General features: G+C 43.0%; 1 pseudogene; it reads left to right on the top strand.

The window, feature by feature from the left end:
- On the top strand, positions 1 to 3,493 carry LOC131383362 (uncharacterized; annotated as a pseudogene).
- The last annotated feature ends 13,997 nt before the right edge of the window (positions 3,494 to 17,490 follow it).

Genomic DNA, 17,490 nt, shown 5'->3' with positions numbered 1-17,490 from the left:
ATGGGAGGCCGGGTCCCCTTGAGGAAGGACCCCACTACACTACTGACAATTTATGCTGTTAATCTTTCTTCCATCCTTCCCCAAGGAGACCTCTGGGCTTTTTCTCGGGTAACTATGTATTGGGGAAAGGGAAATGATCAGACACTTCGGGGACTACTGGACATTGGCTGAGGTGACGTTGATTCCAGGGGACCCAAAACATCATTGTGGCTCTCCAGTTAAAGTAGATGCCTATAGAGGTCAGGTCACTGATGGAGTTTTAGCTCAGGTTCAACTTATGGTGGGTCTAGTGGGTCCCTGGACTTATCCTGTGGTCATTTCCCCAGTGCCAGAATGCATAATTGGGATAGACATACTTAGCAGCTAGCAGGACGCCCACAATGGCTCCCTGACTGGTAGAGTGAGAGGTATTATGGCGAGAAAGGCCAAATGGAAGCCATGAGAGCTGCCTCTACCTAGAAAAATAGTAAATTAAAAACTATGTCATATCCCTGGAGGGATTGTGGAGATTAGTGCCACCATCAAGGACTTGAAAGATATAAGGGTAGTGATTCCCACAGCATCCCCGTTCAACTCTCCTATTTGGCTTGTGCAGAAGACAGATGGATCCTGGAGAATAACAGTGGATTATCATAAGCTTAACCAAGTGGTGATTCCAAATGCAGCTGCTGTACCAGATGTAGTTTCATTGCTTGGGCAAATTAACACATCTCCTGGTACCTGGTATGCAGCCATTGACTTGGCAAATGCCTTTTTCTCCATTCCTGTCCATAACACCCACCAGAAGCAATTTGCCTTCAGCTGGGAAGGCCAGCAATATACCTTTACTGTCCTACCTCAGGGGTATATCAACTCTCTGGCTTTGTGTCATAATCTAATTCAGAGAGACCTTGATCACTTTTCACTTCCACAAGCTATCGCACTGGTCCATTACATTGATGACATTATGCTGATTAGACCCGGAGAGCAAGAAGTAGCAAACATGCTGGACTTATTGGTGAGAAATGTGCATGCCAAAGGATGGGAAATAAATCTGACTAAAATTTAGGGACCTTCTACCTCAGTAAAATTTCTAGGAGTCCAATGGTGTGGGGCCTGTTGAGATATTCCTTCTAAGGTGAAGGATGAGTTGTTGCATTTGGCCCCTCCTACAACCATGAAAGAGGCACAATGCCTAGTGGGCCTATTTGGATTTCGGAGGCAACCCATTCCTCATTTGGGTGTGTCACATTTATCGAGTGACCTGAAAGGCTGCCAGTTTTGAGTGGGGTCCAGAACAGGAGAAGGCTCTGCAACAGGTCCAGGCTGCTGTGTAAGCTGCTCTGCCACTTGGGCCATATGACCCAGCAGATCCAATGTTGCTTGAAGTGTCAGTGGCAGATAGGGATGCTGTTTGGAGCCCCCGGCAGGCCCCCATAGGTGAATCACAGCAGAGGCCTCTAGGATTTTGGAGCAAGGCCCTGCTCTCTTCTGCAGATAACTACTCTCCTTTAGAGAGACAGCTCTGGACCTGTTACTGGGCTTTGGTGGAAACTGAACGTTTGACTATGGGTCGTCAAGTCACCATGCGACCTGAATGGCTATCATGAACTGGGTGCTTTCTGACCCATCTAGCCATAAAGTGGGTCATACACAGCAGCATTCTATCATCAAATGGAAGTGGTATATACGTGATTGGGCTTGAGCAGGTCCCATATTCACAAGTAAGTTACATGAGGAAGTGGCTCCAATGCCCATGGTCTCCACTTCTGCCACCCTGCCTGCACCGGTGGCCTCATGGGGAGTTCCCTAAGATCAGTTGACAGAAGAGAAAACTAGGGCCTGGTTCGCAGATGGTTCTGCACAATATGCAGGCACCACTCGAAAGTGGACAGCTGCAGCACTATAGCCCCTTTCTAGGAAATCCCTGAAGGACAGCAGTGATGGGAAATCTTCCCAGTGGGCAGAAGTTCTAGCAGTACACCTGGTTGTACACTTTGCATGGAAGGAGAAATGGCCAGATGTGCGATTATATACTGACTCATGGGCTGTAGCCAATGGTTTGGCTGGATGGTCAGGGACTTGGAAGAAGCATGATTGGAAAATTGGTGACAAAGAAATTTGGGGAAGAGATGTGGATGGACCTCTCTGAGTGGTCAAAAACTGTGAAGATATTTGTATCCCATGTGAGTGCTCAACAACGGATGATCTCAGCAGAGGAGGATTTTAATAATCAAGTGGATAGGATGACCTGTTCTGCGGACACCACTCGGCCTCCATCCCCAGCCACCCCAGTCTTCGCCCAATGGGCCCATAAACAAAGTGGTCATGGTGGCAGGGATGGAGGTTATGCATGGGCTCAGCAACATGGACTTCCACTCACCAAGGCTGACCTGGCTACAGCCACTGCTGAGTACCCAGTTTGCCAGCAGCAGAGACCAACACTGAGCCCTCGATATGGCACCAATCCTCAGGGTGATCAACCAGCTACCTGGTGGCAGGTTGATTTTATTGGACTTCTTACATCATGGAAATGGCAGAGGTTTGTCCTCACTGGAATAGACACTTACTCTGGATTTAGGTTTGCCTATCCTGCACGCAATGCTTCTGCCAAGACTACCACCCATGGACTCAGGGAATGCCTTATGCACCATCATGGTATTCCACACAGCATTGTCTCTGACCAAGGCAATCGCTTTATGGCTAAAGAAGTGCAGTAGTGGGCTAATGCTCATGAAATTCACTGCTATTACCACGTTCCCCACCATCCAGAAGCAGCTGGATTGATAGAACAGTGGAATGGCTTTTTGCAGTCACAATTACAATGCCAACTAGGTGACAATACTTGCAGGGCTGGGGCAAAGTTCTCCAGAAGGCCATGTATGCTCTGAATCAGCATCCAATATATGGTACTGTTTCTCCCATAGCCAGGCTTCACGGGTCCAGGAATCAAGGGGTGGAAGTGGAAGTGGCACTACTCACCATCACCCCTAGTGATCCACTAGCAAAACTTTTGCTTCCTGTTCCTGCAACATTTCATTCTGCTGGCCTAGTGGTCTTAGTTCCAGAGGGAGGAACACTGCCACCAGGAAACACAACAACGATTCCATTAACTTTGGGCTCCTCCTACCATTAAGTCAACAGGCTAAGAAGGGAGTTACAGTGTTAGCTGGGGTGATTTACCTGGACTATCTAGATGAAATCAGTCTACTACTCCACAACAGAGGTAAGGAAGAGTATGCATGGAATACAGGAGACCATTAGGGTGTCTCTTAGTATTACCATGCCCTGTGATTAAGGTCAATGGGAAAGTACAACAGCCCAATTCAGGCAGGACTACAAATGACCCAGACCCTTTAGGAATGAAGGTTTGGATCACTCTATCAGGAAAAAAAAACTAAGGCCTGTTGAGGTGCTTGCTGAAGGCAAAGGGAATACAGAGTGAGTAGTAGAAGAAAGTAGTCATCAATACCAGCTACAACCACATGATCAGCTGCAGAAACGAGGACTGTAACTGTCATGAGTATTTCCTCCTTCTTTTGTTAAAAACCTGTTTGCGCATGTATACACTTGTACGGAGAAAGTATCTTCATTTAATTTCCTTTTCCTTTATCATATGACATAAGATTTATAGACTTCATGTCAGCATTTAAGTATTGCTAACTTTATGTAATAGTATTTGGGTTAGGGATTGGTGCATTTCCAGTTGTACAAAGGATAGTTGTATTATGTCAGGTGTAATTATGACCTTATTATTGTCTGTATTTGAAGATTATGTACGATCTCAGGAGATGTGTATAGGTTCAAGTTGACAAGGGGTGGACTTGTGATGGTTAATACTGAGTGGCAACTTGATTGGATTGAAGGACACAAAGTATCGATCCTGGGTGTGTCTGTGAGGGTGCTGCCAACAGAAATTAACATTTGAGGCAGTGGGCTGGGGAAGGCAGACCTACCCTTAATCTGGGTGAGCACCATCTAATCAGCTGCCAGCAAATATAAAGGGGGAGAAAAACCATGAAAAGGCTAGACTAGCTTAGCTTCACAGCCTACATCTTTCTCCCCTGCTGGATACTTCCTGCCCTTGAACATTGGACTCCAAATTCTTCAGCTTTGGGACTCAGACTGGCTTCCTTGCTCCTCAGCTTGCAGATGGCCTATTGTGGGACCTTGCGATCATGTGAGTTAATACTACTTAATAAACTCTCATATGTATATTAGTTCTATTAGTTCTGTCCCTCTAGAGAACCCTAATACAAACTGTAATCTCACTGTAATATAGTAACTATTTTCATATTATATTCCACGTGAATTAGTATGTTTATATCATGGTAATCCTAAAATAGGTACTTTTTGGGTGACATTTTATTTATTTTTAAATGAAAATAGCAATATTATACATGCTGAAATATTTTTAATAGAAGTATATAAAGTAAAAGGAAAAGTGCTATACCTTTCACATCCATTCAAGAGTAATCACTGTTGGCCGGGTGCAGTGGCTCATGCCTGTAATCCCAGTACTTTGTGAGGCCAAGGTGGGTGGATTATTTGAGGTCAGGAGTTCGAAACTAGCTTGGCCAACATGGTGAAACCTCGTCTCTACTAAAAATACAAAAAGTAGCCAGTCCTGGTGGTACATGCCTGTAATCCCAGCTACTCGGGAGGCTGAGGCAGGAGAATGGCTTGAACCTGGGAGGTGGAGGTTGCAGTGAGCCGATATCGCACCTCTGCACTCCAGCTTAGGCGACAGAGTGAGGCTCCATCTCAAAAAGGAAAAAAAAAAAAAGAGTACTCACTATTAACGCATCCACCTTTTTCCTTGTATACTTATACATACACACCTATAATTTTGTCTTGTTTTACTTCCATTTAACATTTTGTTATAAACATTTTCCATGTTTTCATATAATTGCTATTTCAAAGGCTACATACCATTCCTTTCTGTGGATATAGTAATCAGGACTCTTAATTGTAAGTGACAGAACTCAAACTGGCTTAAGAAAAACAGAGGCTTATTGACTCATAAACTGGAGTGGGCATAGGTGGAAGAGATGTTAGATGTGACTGAATCCAAGGCTCAATGACGTTTTCAGGAATGTGTCAGGTGAGTCTCTGTCACTCTTCATCTCTTGTCTCTGCTTGTATGTAGGCCTTACTTGGTCTAACTGCAGCTAGGCTTTCTGCATGTAGCTGAGAATGTTAGGGTTATATTTTTCCAGTTCTAGACCCTAGAGGAAAGAAGAAGTCTTCCTAACTAACTCCAAAGGAAAAGTCATAGGAAAGGACTTTGATTGACTCATCTTTAAACCAATCACTATGGGCTATGGAGATGGGACAAACTGATGGATCACCCTAGGTCATGTGCCTACCCATACATTTAGGAAGGGCAAAGGAAGTGATAGGGAAGAAACAGCTGAGCAACAGGTACCTTTCACAGATTCTAAATCCTGGACTTTGAGATTGTTTCAGTATTTTGGCTGTGACTGATAACACTGGGAACATCTTTAAGGCTATTCCTCTTACTCTTATGGGATTACAGTTTGCCCTCTGTATCTGTGGGTTCCACATCAACAGATTCAACCAACCATGGATCAAAAATATTTGAAAAAATAACAGCAATACAGCTGGGCGTGTGGCTCACACCTGTAATCCCAGCACTTTGGGAGGCCAAGGAGGGTGGATCACTTAAGGCCAGGAGTTTGAGACCAGCCTTGCCAACATTGTGAAACCCTGTGTCCACTAAAATTACAAAAATTAGCCGGATGTGGTGGTGCATGCCTGTAATCCCAGCTCCTTGAGAGGCTGAGACTCAAGAATCGCTTGAACCCAGGAGGCAGAGGTTGCAGTGAGTTAAGATTGTGTCACTGCACTCCAGCCTGGGCAACAGAGTGAGACTCTGTCTCAAAACGACAACAATACAACAAAAAATAATGCAAATAAAACAATATAGTATAGAAACTAAATAGCATTTACATTGTATTAGGCATATAAGTCATCTAGAGATTATCTGAAGTATATAAGAGAATGTGTGTAGGTTACATGCAAATATGACACCATTTTATATAAGGGACGTGAGCATCTGCAGATTTGGGTATCCACTGGAGGTCCTGGAACCAATCTCCCGTGGATACCGGGGAACAACTGTATTTCCCTATGAAAAATTCTTTGGAGTAGAATTTCTGGATCAAGGAGTATTACACATTCTTGTGGTTCTTGCTACATGTTGCACTTATTGTTTTTCAAGAGGATTGTGCCAAAGAAATAGCTTTTAAAAAATGAGACCTTATGAAAATTCTGAAGTCCATTTATTAATTCAACAGATATTTGTTCAGCACCTACTATGTGCCAGGCACTATATTTACCCACACCTGCCACACACGGAGTCAGCAGGGTCTAAATCCAAATCCATGTGAGTGATCTGTCTCTAGCAAGAAGACTACATGTCCAGAGATGTTAAGTTCTGTTTAAAAGTCAATATGGATGCTTGTGGGTGGGGCAACGGTCTTCAAAATAAATTCTTTTAGAGAAAGGCTCTCAGACTGTTGCCCAGGCTGAAGTGCAGTGGCATGTTCATAGATCAGTGCGATCTCAAACTCCTGGGCTCAAGTTATCCTCCCAGTTTAGCATACCGAGTAGCTAGGAGTATAGGCGTGTGCCACCCTGCCTGGCTAACCTTTTTAAATTTTTTGTAAAGATGGGGTCTCACTATGTTGTCTCAAGCAATCCTCCTGCCTTGGCCTCCCAAATTGCTAGGATTACAGGTGTGAGCCACCCACCTGGCCAGGCCAATAGTCTTGATGTGGGTCTATCAATTATCAACTTTCCTAAAATGATGTCAGCATTTTTTGGTTGTCCAAATGATTTCTTTTCATTCAGAAACTTTTTTGCAAATTAACTATACAGACACAATCTAAATTGCAATCTGAGTCATCACCACCCACCAGTGAACTTCTTCATTTTTCTGAGCTTCAGCTTGCTCATCTCTGAATGACAATGCCTGCCAAGCACTCAGCTCTGGGCCACTGAGGGGATCAAAGGTGATGAATGAGGGAACAAGGAGACTAGTTACTTAAAGAGTGATGAGAAGGTTTTGAAGAGCCAATGTGGTGAACATGATAGGAAGTTAAAACACTGAAAAAGATAATTTGTTAAACTGTAAAGCATGATATGAATGTAAGATATTATTACAATCATGAGAGGTACTGCAAGAGTCAGTTCTTTTTTTTCATATAAATATGGTACAAAATTATAACCATGGAACACACAGCTAGGTTTGGAAATTCTGTCACTACCTTTACAAAAAGAAATAAAGAAAAAAATTTTCTGAAAATGCCTCTTCCTTTAACCAGGATCTCTTGGTATATTATGAACACTTTATTAAATATGGAGATGGAATGATGAGTTAATAAAAACAAAGGAATAAATTTACGTAGACTTGCTAACTTCCCTCCAGATTTGAGTTCCATAAACAAGAATTTATCACGTTGGCTGGGCGCGGTGGCTCACGCTTGTAATCCCAGCACTTTGGGAGGCCGAGGCGGGCGAATCACGAGGTCAGGAGATCGAGACCACGGTGAAACCCCGTCTCTACTAAAAATACAAAAAATTAGCCGGGCGTGGTGGCGGGCGCCTGTAGTCCCAGCTACTCGGAGAGGCTGAGGCAGGAGAATGGCGTGAACCCGGGAGGTGGAGCTTGCAGTGAGCCGAGACTGCGCCACTGCACTCCAGTCTGGGCGACAGCGCGAGACTCCGTCTCAAAAAAAAAAAAAAGAATTTATCACGTAAGGCATGAATAACAGGGCATGTGAATTGTACTTAGGTTTTAACACTGGCTAAACGTTCTTAGAGTTACAGCCATAGTTTCTTCCCCCCATGAATGAACAACTTTAGAGATCGTTTAGTTCAATTCCCTTGTTTTACAGACTGTTTTGGTTTCATTGCTTGAGCAGAAACTTTTAATGTATGCTTCCATGTGGTTACTACCCATATATTTAAAAAAGACATGTTTGTTTAGTTCTCCTTCACTATATTGTGGCTATTTTTGAAAGGTACATAAATAGAGAAACCATTAGAACTATTATGGAGTGGTCCAGCTTGCTTATGAATACATTTCATCATGTAATCAATCACAAGATTTAAAAATAGTTGGCATTTACATGGAAAGGTTCATAAAATGCTTCATGAATGAAGGCCTCATTTATTTCTAAAATGCATTCATGGTTATTGAGTTCCATCATAAGTAATAGTGGGAATGGAAATTCTGGAATCTCAAATCTATTGTTTTTCAATTTTCAACATATGTTTTAAACATACATCTACTGCTGGGATCTGTGAGCTGTCTTCTTTCTGATGTTTGCCACATGGTTACACTATTAACAAAAGGTTTCAGTTGACTAAAAGCCAAATTCTAGCAGAAAGGAAGATCAATTAAGTACTTAATTATAATTTTCTGTTAAATGGCATTTTATTTAACTCATGCTTTATCATTTTATCACCAGTTTTAGCATATGCAAATATTAGCTAATTTTGTTGCTGTGGTAAGAAATAGAAGCCATATAGAATTCACAGGGCTCCTGAGTGATACCCAAACACAGTTATTTACTTACTTTATTATTTTTTTCCTTTTTTCAAGACCGCATCCTGCTCTGTCACTCAGGCTAGACTGCAGTGGTCAAAAAATCACAGCTTACTGCAGCCTAGACCTTGTGGGCTAAAGCAATAGTCCCACCTCAGCCTTCCATGTAACTGGGACTACAGGCATGCACCACCATGGCTGGCTAATTTTTTGTAGAGACAAGGTTTCACCATGTTGCCCAGGCTGCTCGTGAACTCCTGGGCTCAAGCAATCTACCACCTCCCTTGACCTCCCGAAGTGTTGGGATTACAGGTGTAAGCCACTGCACCTGGCCCACAGTACTATTCATTAAGTTGCCAGTGACCTCAAACCAAGGTAAGAGAATAATTAAACAATGAAAACCCAATGTTTGAAAACAGAAAATTACTGAACTATCTAATTGTCTTTCCTGTGATATTAGATACATTCTTTAGAAGTAAATAAAGCAATTGACAACTATAGCTTCTGTCCCTATTTTTATTGAAGTGTGGCATAGAAGATCATTTTCTTCTCACTCAGCTTTGATCACTAAATTGTTATAAGCCCTTGGGTAGTTGACAACACTTAATTCAGACAGAGCCACAATGCATGGCACAAAGTGTACAAGCTTTAAAATTGAAGAGACCCGGGCCTCAGTTTTGATATGGCCCCTTCACTGTTCTGTCACTTATTTAATCCCTCATTTAATTTTTATCTCATCATCTGACACATCATCTATGTGTCAGGCATTGTCTGAGAAGTGGAGAGCTATAGAAATTAATCAGACATAATATTTTCCCCTAAGGAAGTTATATTTAGTGGTAGACATAGTCAAGCAACAGATAAATCTATAAAATAGGACTATTAAAACCCACAAAATGAGAGTGCCGTGAAGATTAAGGATTAAGTAAGATAAGGCCAGGTGCAGTGGCTCATGCCTGTAATCCCAGCACTTTGGGAGACCGAGGTGGGTAGACTGCTGGAGCTCAGGAGTTCGAGACCACGCTGGGCAACATGGTGCAACCCCGTCTCTACTAAAATACAAAAAATTAGCTAGGGGTGGTGGTGTGCACCTGTAGTCCCAGCTACTCAGGAGGCTGAGGCACAAGAATAGCTTGAGCCTGGGAGGCAGAGGTTGCAGTGAGCCAAGATCATGCCACTGCACTCCAAATTGGGCTACAGAGTGAGACTCCGTCTCAAAAAAAAAAAAAAAAAAAAGGATTAGTGAGATGACATATATAAAGAACTTGACACTATATCTAGCCTGCAATATACATGCAACACATTTCTTTTTTAAAAAATTCAATTACAATTTTTTTCAGTGCTAAATAAGTTAATGCCACTGTGCTGGGGATTGAACAATAAGACAATAAGAACTGGATAAAAAAGATTGCAACAGTAAAAGACTTGATGAAACTGGCTGTTATGGAAGTGTAGTTTACCCTTCAGAAGATTTACATAAATTTCTCCAGTAGAGCTCACTCATGCAAATTTCAGAGGAAAGAAGGCAGGCTATGGGGTAACTCAGACTTAGAAATTATTCTGACAGCCATGATAAACTTTCAAAAGATTGAGAGGAGTAAGCGAGGGAAAGATTAAATTGCTAGACCCTTGAGTCCAAACTACTGAACCTTGACAGAAAGGCAAGAGAAATCAGAAGAACGTGACAAGCTATCAAGAGAAAGAGGGACAGATGGATGAGGTCACAGATGGAGGGAGGAGCATGTTCAGTGCTCAGAGGGAATATGAACAATAACAAAGGACAGAAGTTTGTAATCAGAAAAAGGGAACTCATGATCTTGAGATATAACTTATAAATGTCTTAAGTGGCCCTAAGCAGAGTCATATTAGTGGCTGGCTGTGGAAAACATGAGATGTGCCACTCAGGCTCCCCTTTTCAAGAAAAGATTTCGCTACCCAGCTTTAAGAAGTGTAGTTAACTGACAGATTCCAGCTGTTAGCTCCTTAAAAACCTGCTCTGCATCGGAGCTGAGGTTGTACTCTTAGTTCAGTGGTCCTCAGTCAATAACTGAACAAGGCAGTGGGTACAAGGAGCTAGTCATTCCCATCCAATGTGGACTCCTAAAACTGTCCATCTCTGCAGAGATGCTCCCTACTGGACTAGCAGAGAAAGCATTGTACTCTGACAACTCCCCTTCTCAGTCCTGCCTATTTGTCTTTTCTTTTACAGGTGTAAATTCCCCCAAACACCTCTGATACTCCTAAATCCATCTCACCATCTGCTTCCCAAAGAACCACCTGTAGAATTTTAGTTCTGTCACATACATCATTGTATTAGTCTGTTTTCACATTGCTATAAAGAACTACTTGAAACTGGGCAATTTATGAAGGAGAAAGGTTTAATTGACTCACAGTTCCACAGGCTGTATCGGAGGCATGGCTGGAGAGGCCTCAGGAAACTTACAATTATGGTGGAAGGTGAAGGGGAAGCAAGGGACCTTCTTCACAAGGCGGCAGGACAGAGAGAGAGCAAAGGGGGAAGTGCTACACTTGTAAACCATCAGATCTTGTGAGAACTCACTCACCATCACGAGAACAGCATAGGGGAAATCTGCCCCGATGGTTCAATCACCTCTCACCAGGTCCCTCCCCTGACACGTGGGGATTAAAATTCCACATGAGCACTTTGGGAGGCTGAGGTGGGTGGATCATGAGGTCAGCAGATGGAGACCATCCTGGCTAACACGGTGAAACCCCGTCTCTACTAAAAATACAAAAAATTAGCTGGGCGTGGCCGGGCACGGTGGCTCACGCCTGTAATCCCAGCACTTTGGGAGGCCGAGGCAGGCGGATCACGAGGTCAGGAGATCGAGACCATCCTGGCTAACACGGTAAAACCCTGTCTCTACTAAAAAATACAAAAAAATTAGCTGGGCGATGTGGCGGGCGCCTGTAGTCCCAGCTACGCGGGAGGCTGAGGCAGAATGGCGTGAACCCCGGGGGACGGAGCCTGCAGTGAGCCAAGATCGCGCCACTGCACTCCAGCCTGGGTGAAAGAGCGAGACTCCTTCTCAAAAAAAAAAAAAAAAAAAAAAATTAGCTGGGCGTGGTGGCAGGCGCCTGTAGTCCCAGCTACTGAGGAGGCTGAGGCAGGAGAATGGTGTGAACCCGGGAGGCAGAGCTTGCAGTGAGCCAAGATCGTGCCACTGCACTCCAGCCTGGGAGACAAAGTGAGACTCCATCTCAAAAAACAAACAAACAAACAAATTCCACATGAGATTTGGGTGGGGGCAAAACCAAATCATGCCATTCCACCCAAGCCCCTCCCAAATCTCATGTCCTTCTCGCATTTCAAAACACAATCATGCCTTCCCAACATTCCCCCAAAGTCTTAACTCACTCCAGCATTAACTCAAAAATCCAAGACCACAGTCTCATCTAAGACAAGGCAAGTTCCCTTCTGCCTATGAGCCTGTAAAATAGAAAAACAAGTTAGTTACTTCCAAGATACAATTGGGGTACAGGCATTGGGTAAATTCTCCCATTCCAAATGGGAGAAATTGGCCAAAACAAAGGGCATAGAGGCCCCATGCAAGTCCAAAACCCAACAAGGAAATCATTAAATCTTAAAGCTCTAAAATAATCTCCTCTGACTCCAAGTCTCACATCCAGGACATGCTAATGCAAGAAGTGGGCTCCCCAGGCCTTGGGCAGCTCTGCCTCCATGGCTCTGCAGGATACAGTTCCAATTTCAGGTCATCTTTTTTGTGAATGCATATGAGTGTACCTTTTTATAAAAAGACAGGTTGGGCCGGGCATGCTGGCTCACGCCTGTAATCCCAGTACTCTGGAAGGCCCAGGCGGAAGATCATGAGGTCAGGAGTTCAAGACCAGCCTAACCAACATGGTGAAACCCTGTCTCTACTAAAGATACAAAAAATTAGCCTGGCGTGGTAGTGCGTGTCTGCAATCCCGGCTACTCAGAAGGCTGATGCAGGAGAATCACTTGAACCGGGGAGGCAGAGGTTGCTGAGATCGCACCATTGCACTCCAGCCTGGACAACAGGGCGAGACTCTGTCTCAAAAAAAAAAAAAAAAAAAAAAAGCCAGGTCACCTCTTGAATGCTTTGCTGCTTTGAAGTTTCTTCCTTCAGATATCCTAAATCATCTCTCTCAAGTTCAAAGTTCCACAGAACTCTAGGGAAGGGGCAAAATGCTGCCAGTCTCTTTGCTAAAGCATAGCATGAGTGACTTTTGCTCCAGTTCCCAATAAGTTCCTCATCTCCATGGGTGACCACCTCAGCTTGGACTTCATTGTCGATATCACCATTAGCATTTTGGTCAAAACCATTCAACAAGTCTCTAGGAAGTTCCAAACTTTCCGTCATCTTCCTATCTTCTGAGCCCTCTAAACTGTTCCAACCTCTGCCCATTACCCAGTTTCAAAGTCACTTCCACATTTTTAGGTATCTTTATAGCAGTGCCCCCATTCTGCTGGTACCAGTTTTCTGTATTAAGTCCATTTTCACACTGAGACTGAGTAATTTATAAAGGAGAGAGGTTGGACTCACAGTTCCACATGGCTGGGGAAGCCTCAGGAAACTTACAATCATGGCAGAAGGTGAAAGGGAAGCAAGGCACATCTTACATGGCAGCAGGAGAGAGAAAGAGAGCAAAGGGGGAAGTGCTACACTTTTAAACCATCAGATCTCGTGAGAACTCACTCACTATCATGAGAACAGCATGGGGGAAATCCACCCCCATGATCCTGTCACTTCCCACCAGGTCCCTCCCCTGACACGTGGGGATTAAAATTGCATATGAGATTTGTGTGAGGACACAGAGCCAAACCATATCAATTATCTCATTTTATCCTTATAATACTCCAGGCGATACAGATAGTAAGAGCACTCATGCTTCACTTTACAAATAGAAAATCAGAAATCCAGAACACTTCAGTAATCTCACTGTGCTTACACACCTAGTTTGTACCAAAGCTGGATTAGAACCTTCCTCCAAATATTTTCTGAGCCCAGAGAGTTATTTACCTGGGGGATGTTAAAAGGAATAATGAGTGACAGCAACAAGTGCTAAAGGAAGCCACGGTTGGGTATCTGCCAAGCTTTATAGAACTGACATGAGATTGAAAAGTAAAAACACTGTAGTAAAGAAAAGCAATCAAGAGAAGGATTATAAATGATAAAAATTGTTTGTATTGCCCGGGCATGGTGGCTCATGCCTGTAATCCCAGTACTTTAGGAGGCCGAGGCGGGCGGATCACCTGAGGTCAGGATTTCAAGACCAGCTTGGTCAACATGGTAACACCCCATCTCTACAGAAACACAAAAAATTAGCCGAGCATAATGGTGGGTGCTTGTAACCTCCAGCTGCTCGGGTGGTTGAAGCAGAAGAATCGCTTGAACCCAGGAGGCAGAGGTTGCAGTGAGCTGAGATCACTCCAGCCTGGGCGACAGAACAAGACTCCGTCTCAAAAAAAAAAAAAAAAATTATTTGTATCCCGCTCTCATTTTAAGAGAGTATATGGTTTGTGTATGTTTGTGTATCCTTTTGTGTATGTTTAGGACAATTTTAATAAAGTTAATAAGAATCTTTCAGGTGTTCCTTTGCCACTGGTGGATCAGACCAGAGTTAAGTACTTTCCAGATCCAAGCAAAAAACTACAATTTCTTTTCGAAATCAAAATGGCTATTTTACCATAAACAAGGTAATTTACAAATAACTGTTTTTTTGTTGAAACCTGCTAATTACTTATTTTCCTTTTCTTTCCTTCTTCTCTTTTCTTTTGAAATAATAATTCACAAAACAAATTCCTAGTCTTTTTTTTTTTTTTTTTAAGACAGAGTTTTGCTCTTGTCACTCAGGCTGGAGTGCAATGGCACAATCTTGGCTCACTGCAACCTCCGCCTCCTAGGTTCAAGCGATTCTCCTGCCTCAGCCTCCCGAGTAGCTGGGATTACAGGCACATGCCACTACACCCGGCTCATTTTCGTATTTTTAGTAGAGACGGGGTTTCACCATGTTGGCCAGGCTGGTCTCGAACTCCTGACCTCAGGTGATCCACCCGCCTCAGCCTCCCAAAGTGCTAGGATTACAAGCATGAGCCACTGCGCCCAGCCAAATTCATAGTCCTTAAATAAAACCTGAAAAATATGGAAAGAATAAAGAAGACAATGAACATCACTTAAAATGTCCCTGCTGTTAGTATTTTGGCTTTGGATCTTTCTATTCTTTTACCTGTGTATACGTATATGTATGTATATTCATTCCCTTATCCTAATCTTAACACCACACCATGCCCCTAGGTCTGAAAGTCGTAATTATAATTCAACGCAGGAAATGTATGCAACTCAAAGGCTCCTATATTGACTGGTAATGAAGGCAGTCTTTATTAAAAGTCCACCTCTTACTCCCAAAATGCATTGGCAATATGAAACTTCTTAAATCTCTTCTTGGATCTTACAGGATTAGGCCCCAAATTTAGTTCTTCCATGTTTATTTTTGTTAATAAATCCTTAGGAGCAACTCCTATGGCCCTTGTTTGAAGGAAAAGCACCTGACAGGTGAATTGGATGACTTTTGACAATGGAAGACAGGGCCATCCTTGAGTATTGGATCATGGAGGCTCCCAATTCCCCTACCTGTGAGTTGAATTTGGAAGCCACATTGAGCAGAACTGAATTTCTGAAATGAATGTGAGTGAGAATAAACCTCTCTAGCAATGTCAGACACCAGGACAAACCAAGGTTTGGGGAGCAAGTCTTTAAACAAGAACCATATCTGACTGACTCCATCCAGTGGGGAGACATCCCAGGGCAGAATCCCATTTGCTTAAAGTCCAGTATTGGGATAGTGAATCTTTCTCCTCTTAAAAGTTACTGATGCAGTGACATATCGCTGGCAGAGTTTAGTACTTGCTAAAAGAATACCTCATGTGTTATGTCACACAAAGGAGTATGTCTGGACAATGTTACAAATGTAGCTAAGCCACCACAGAAATAGTTTTCTATACAATATTTTAAAATTTGAGATGGTAAAAGGATAGGAATATAAAACCAGAAGTACATAATACTTGAAAGCAGCTGGTAAAATACAACAGGTGTCTGCAGATTCAAAAGCTATTCTTGGTAAAAAGACTCCTAAACAGTCTTCCTAAAATTGCATTATTTTCTAAGCTGCCCCTGACAGGTCCCAGGGTCCTTTAAGGGACAGAAGGAGCTTGGCAGCCAACTTGCTCCAATGGATCCCCACTGGAGTTACATGAGTGCCACCTAGTGACACTTGCTAAAGCTGAAGGGGGCCCAGATAGACCATCTAGCTCAATTTACCTCATCTGAGGAAACTGAGGCCCCGATATCAGAGATAACTTAAACAGGGCAACATATCTACCTGGCTAGTGGCTGAGCTAAAGCTAGGAATCAGGTGTCTTGCTTCATGGTTCCCTCAACTGGAGATAATCTCTGGAGTCTGGGAGTCAGGAGTCCTGCCTACTGGACAGTGCCAGAAAATAAAACTTAAACCTTTCAGGGCCTCAGGTTACCCAGGCATTAAACTCATAAAATAGTATTTGTTTCAAGTCTTTGAGACACATGAGTGTCAGAGAACAGAACCTAAAAGTTGGTAAAAGTGCCCATAGACATTTAGTCTGCTTTCCTCCACCATGAGTGACTGCCCCTGAAACAGGTGTACACGTAATCACATTATTTCCTACAACCAAGATCCAAAGTCATCAACCTTAATTCAGGGGCAATGCATCAGTTAAAGCCTTTTTAGCACCTTCTGCAGGTCTGACATCATCTTAGAGATCAGTTGTAATAAAAGTATCATTGGAACCAGTCAAGTTTTGATTTCCAGAAGTCAGATGTTCTGCAGTTCTCCAGTTCGAGTTTCTATTTCATGATTAGTCTAGGCCAGTGGCCCTCAATGCTGCCTGCACATCAGCAATGCCTAAGAAACTTTTAAAACTCACCTGTGCTTATGTCTGACCTAGAAGAGCAGAATCAGAATTCCTGGGGGTGACGTTCCCACATCGTTTTATGTGTGTACGTTTTTAAGCTCCTTGGATTATTCTGATGCTGAGAGGATTGAAAAACATAGTGCTGGGCTGAGCTTGTGCTGAGAAAGAGAAAGAGGAGATAAATGTAGGAAAGGTGGGAGGTAGATAAGACCATTCCCTCTGAATCCTGGAACAGAACTTCATCTGTACTCAAGTGCTCAATAAATGATTGCTGAAACTTGTCCAATGTGAGGTGGTGTGATGAGAATGAAGGAGTTCACAATCTATTCATGATTTTAGGATTCTTTATAGCCTCACATAAGAACATTTACAAAGAACCACAAGTAAACTTAAAAGTAGGAGAAGCAGGTAGACATGTCCACGTAGATCAAGAAGAAATGTTTTAAAACCTGAACACGATTCAAGTCTACATTACTCTCTGCTTTCCTTCTCCTTTCCCATTTTCAACTTCTTGATTCCTCCATTCAACTCACATGTCATGTATCTACAGACACATATGATAAAGGGACTGGCTATATTCCAAAAGGCTTCGCTGTCATTCTCTGAAGAAGAGACAACTGAGCTGAGCACTGAAGTAAGAGTAGGAGGTGACTAGATGCTATGTGTACATATTTTGGGGCCCAAGGGTGTGCAGGGCTGGGTGATCTTTCAAGACAGAAGAGACAGCAAAGGCCACATGTTGGGAAAGAGTATGGCTTATTCAAAGAACACAGAGGAGACCAGTATAACGGAAAGAAGAACATGGTGTGGAAAGGGACTGGAATGTCCAGGAGGGCCTTGTCCATTTGCTTTCATATACATACATACCATGTACCACTCCCTCTCACAATTAAGCCCATTGCTTTGACCTGTTATTACTATCTCACCTTTAGTATCACTGACTGACTAACCTCCTTAAGAAAATTTCTAAGTGATTTTTCTA

The sequence above is a fragment of the Hylobates moloch genome, unplaced genomic scaffold, assembly GCF_009828535.3.
Source record: "Hylobates moloch isolate HMO894 unplaced genomic scaffold, HMol_V3 SCAFFOLD_4, whole genome shotgun sequence".
Taxonomy (NCBI): domain Eukaryota; kingdom Metazoa; phylum Chordata; class Mammalia; order Primates; family Hylobatidae; genus Hylobates; species Hylobates moloch.
The sequence above is the reverse complement of the archived record's forward strand: the minus strand, read 5'-3'. Positions and strand labels throughout refer to the sequence as shown.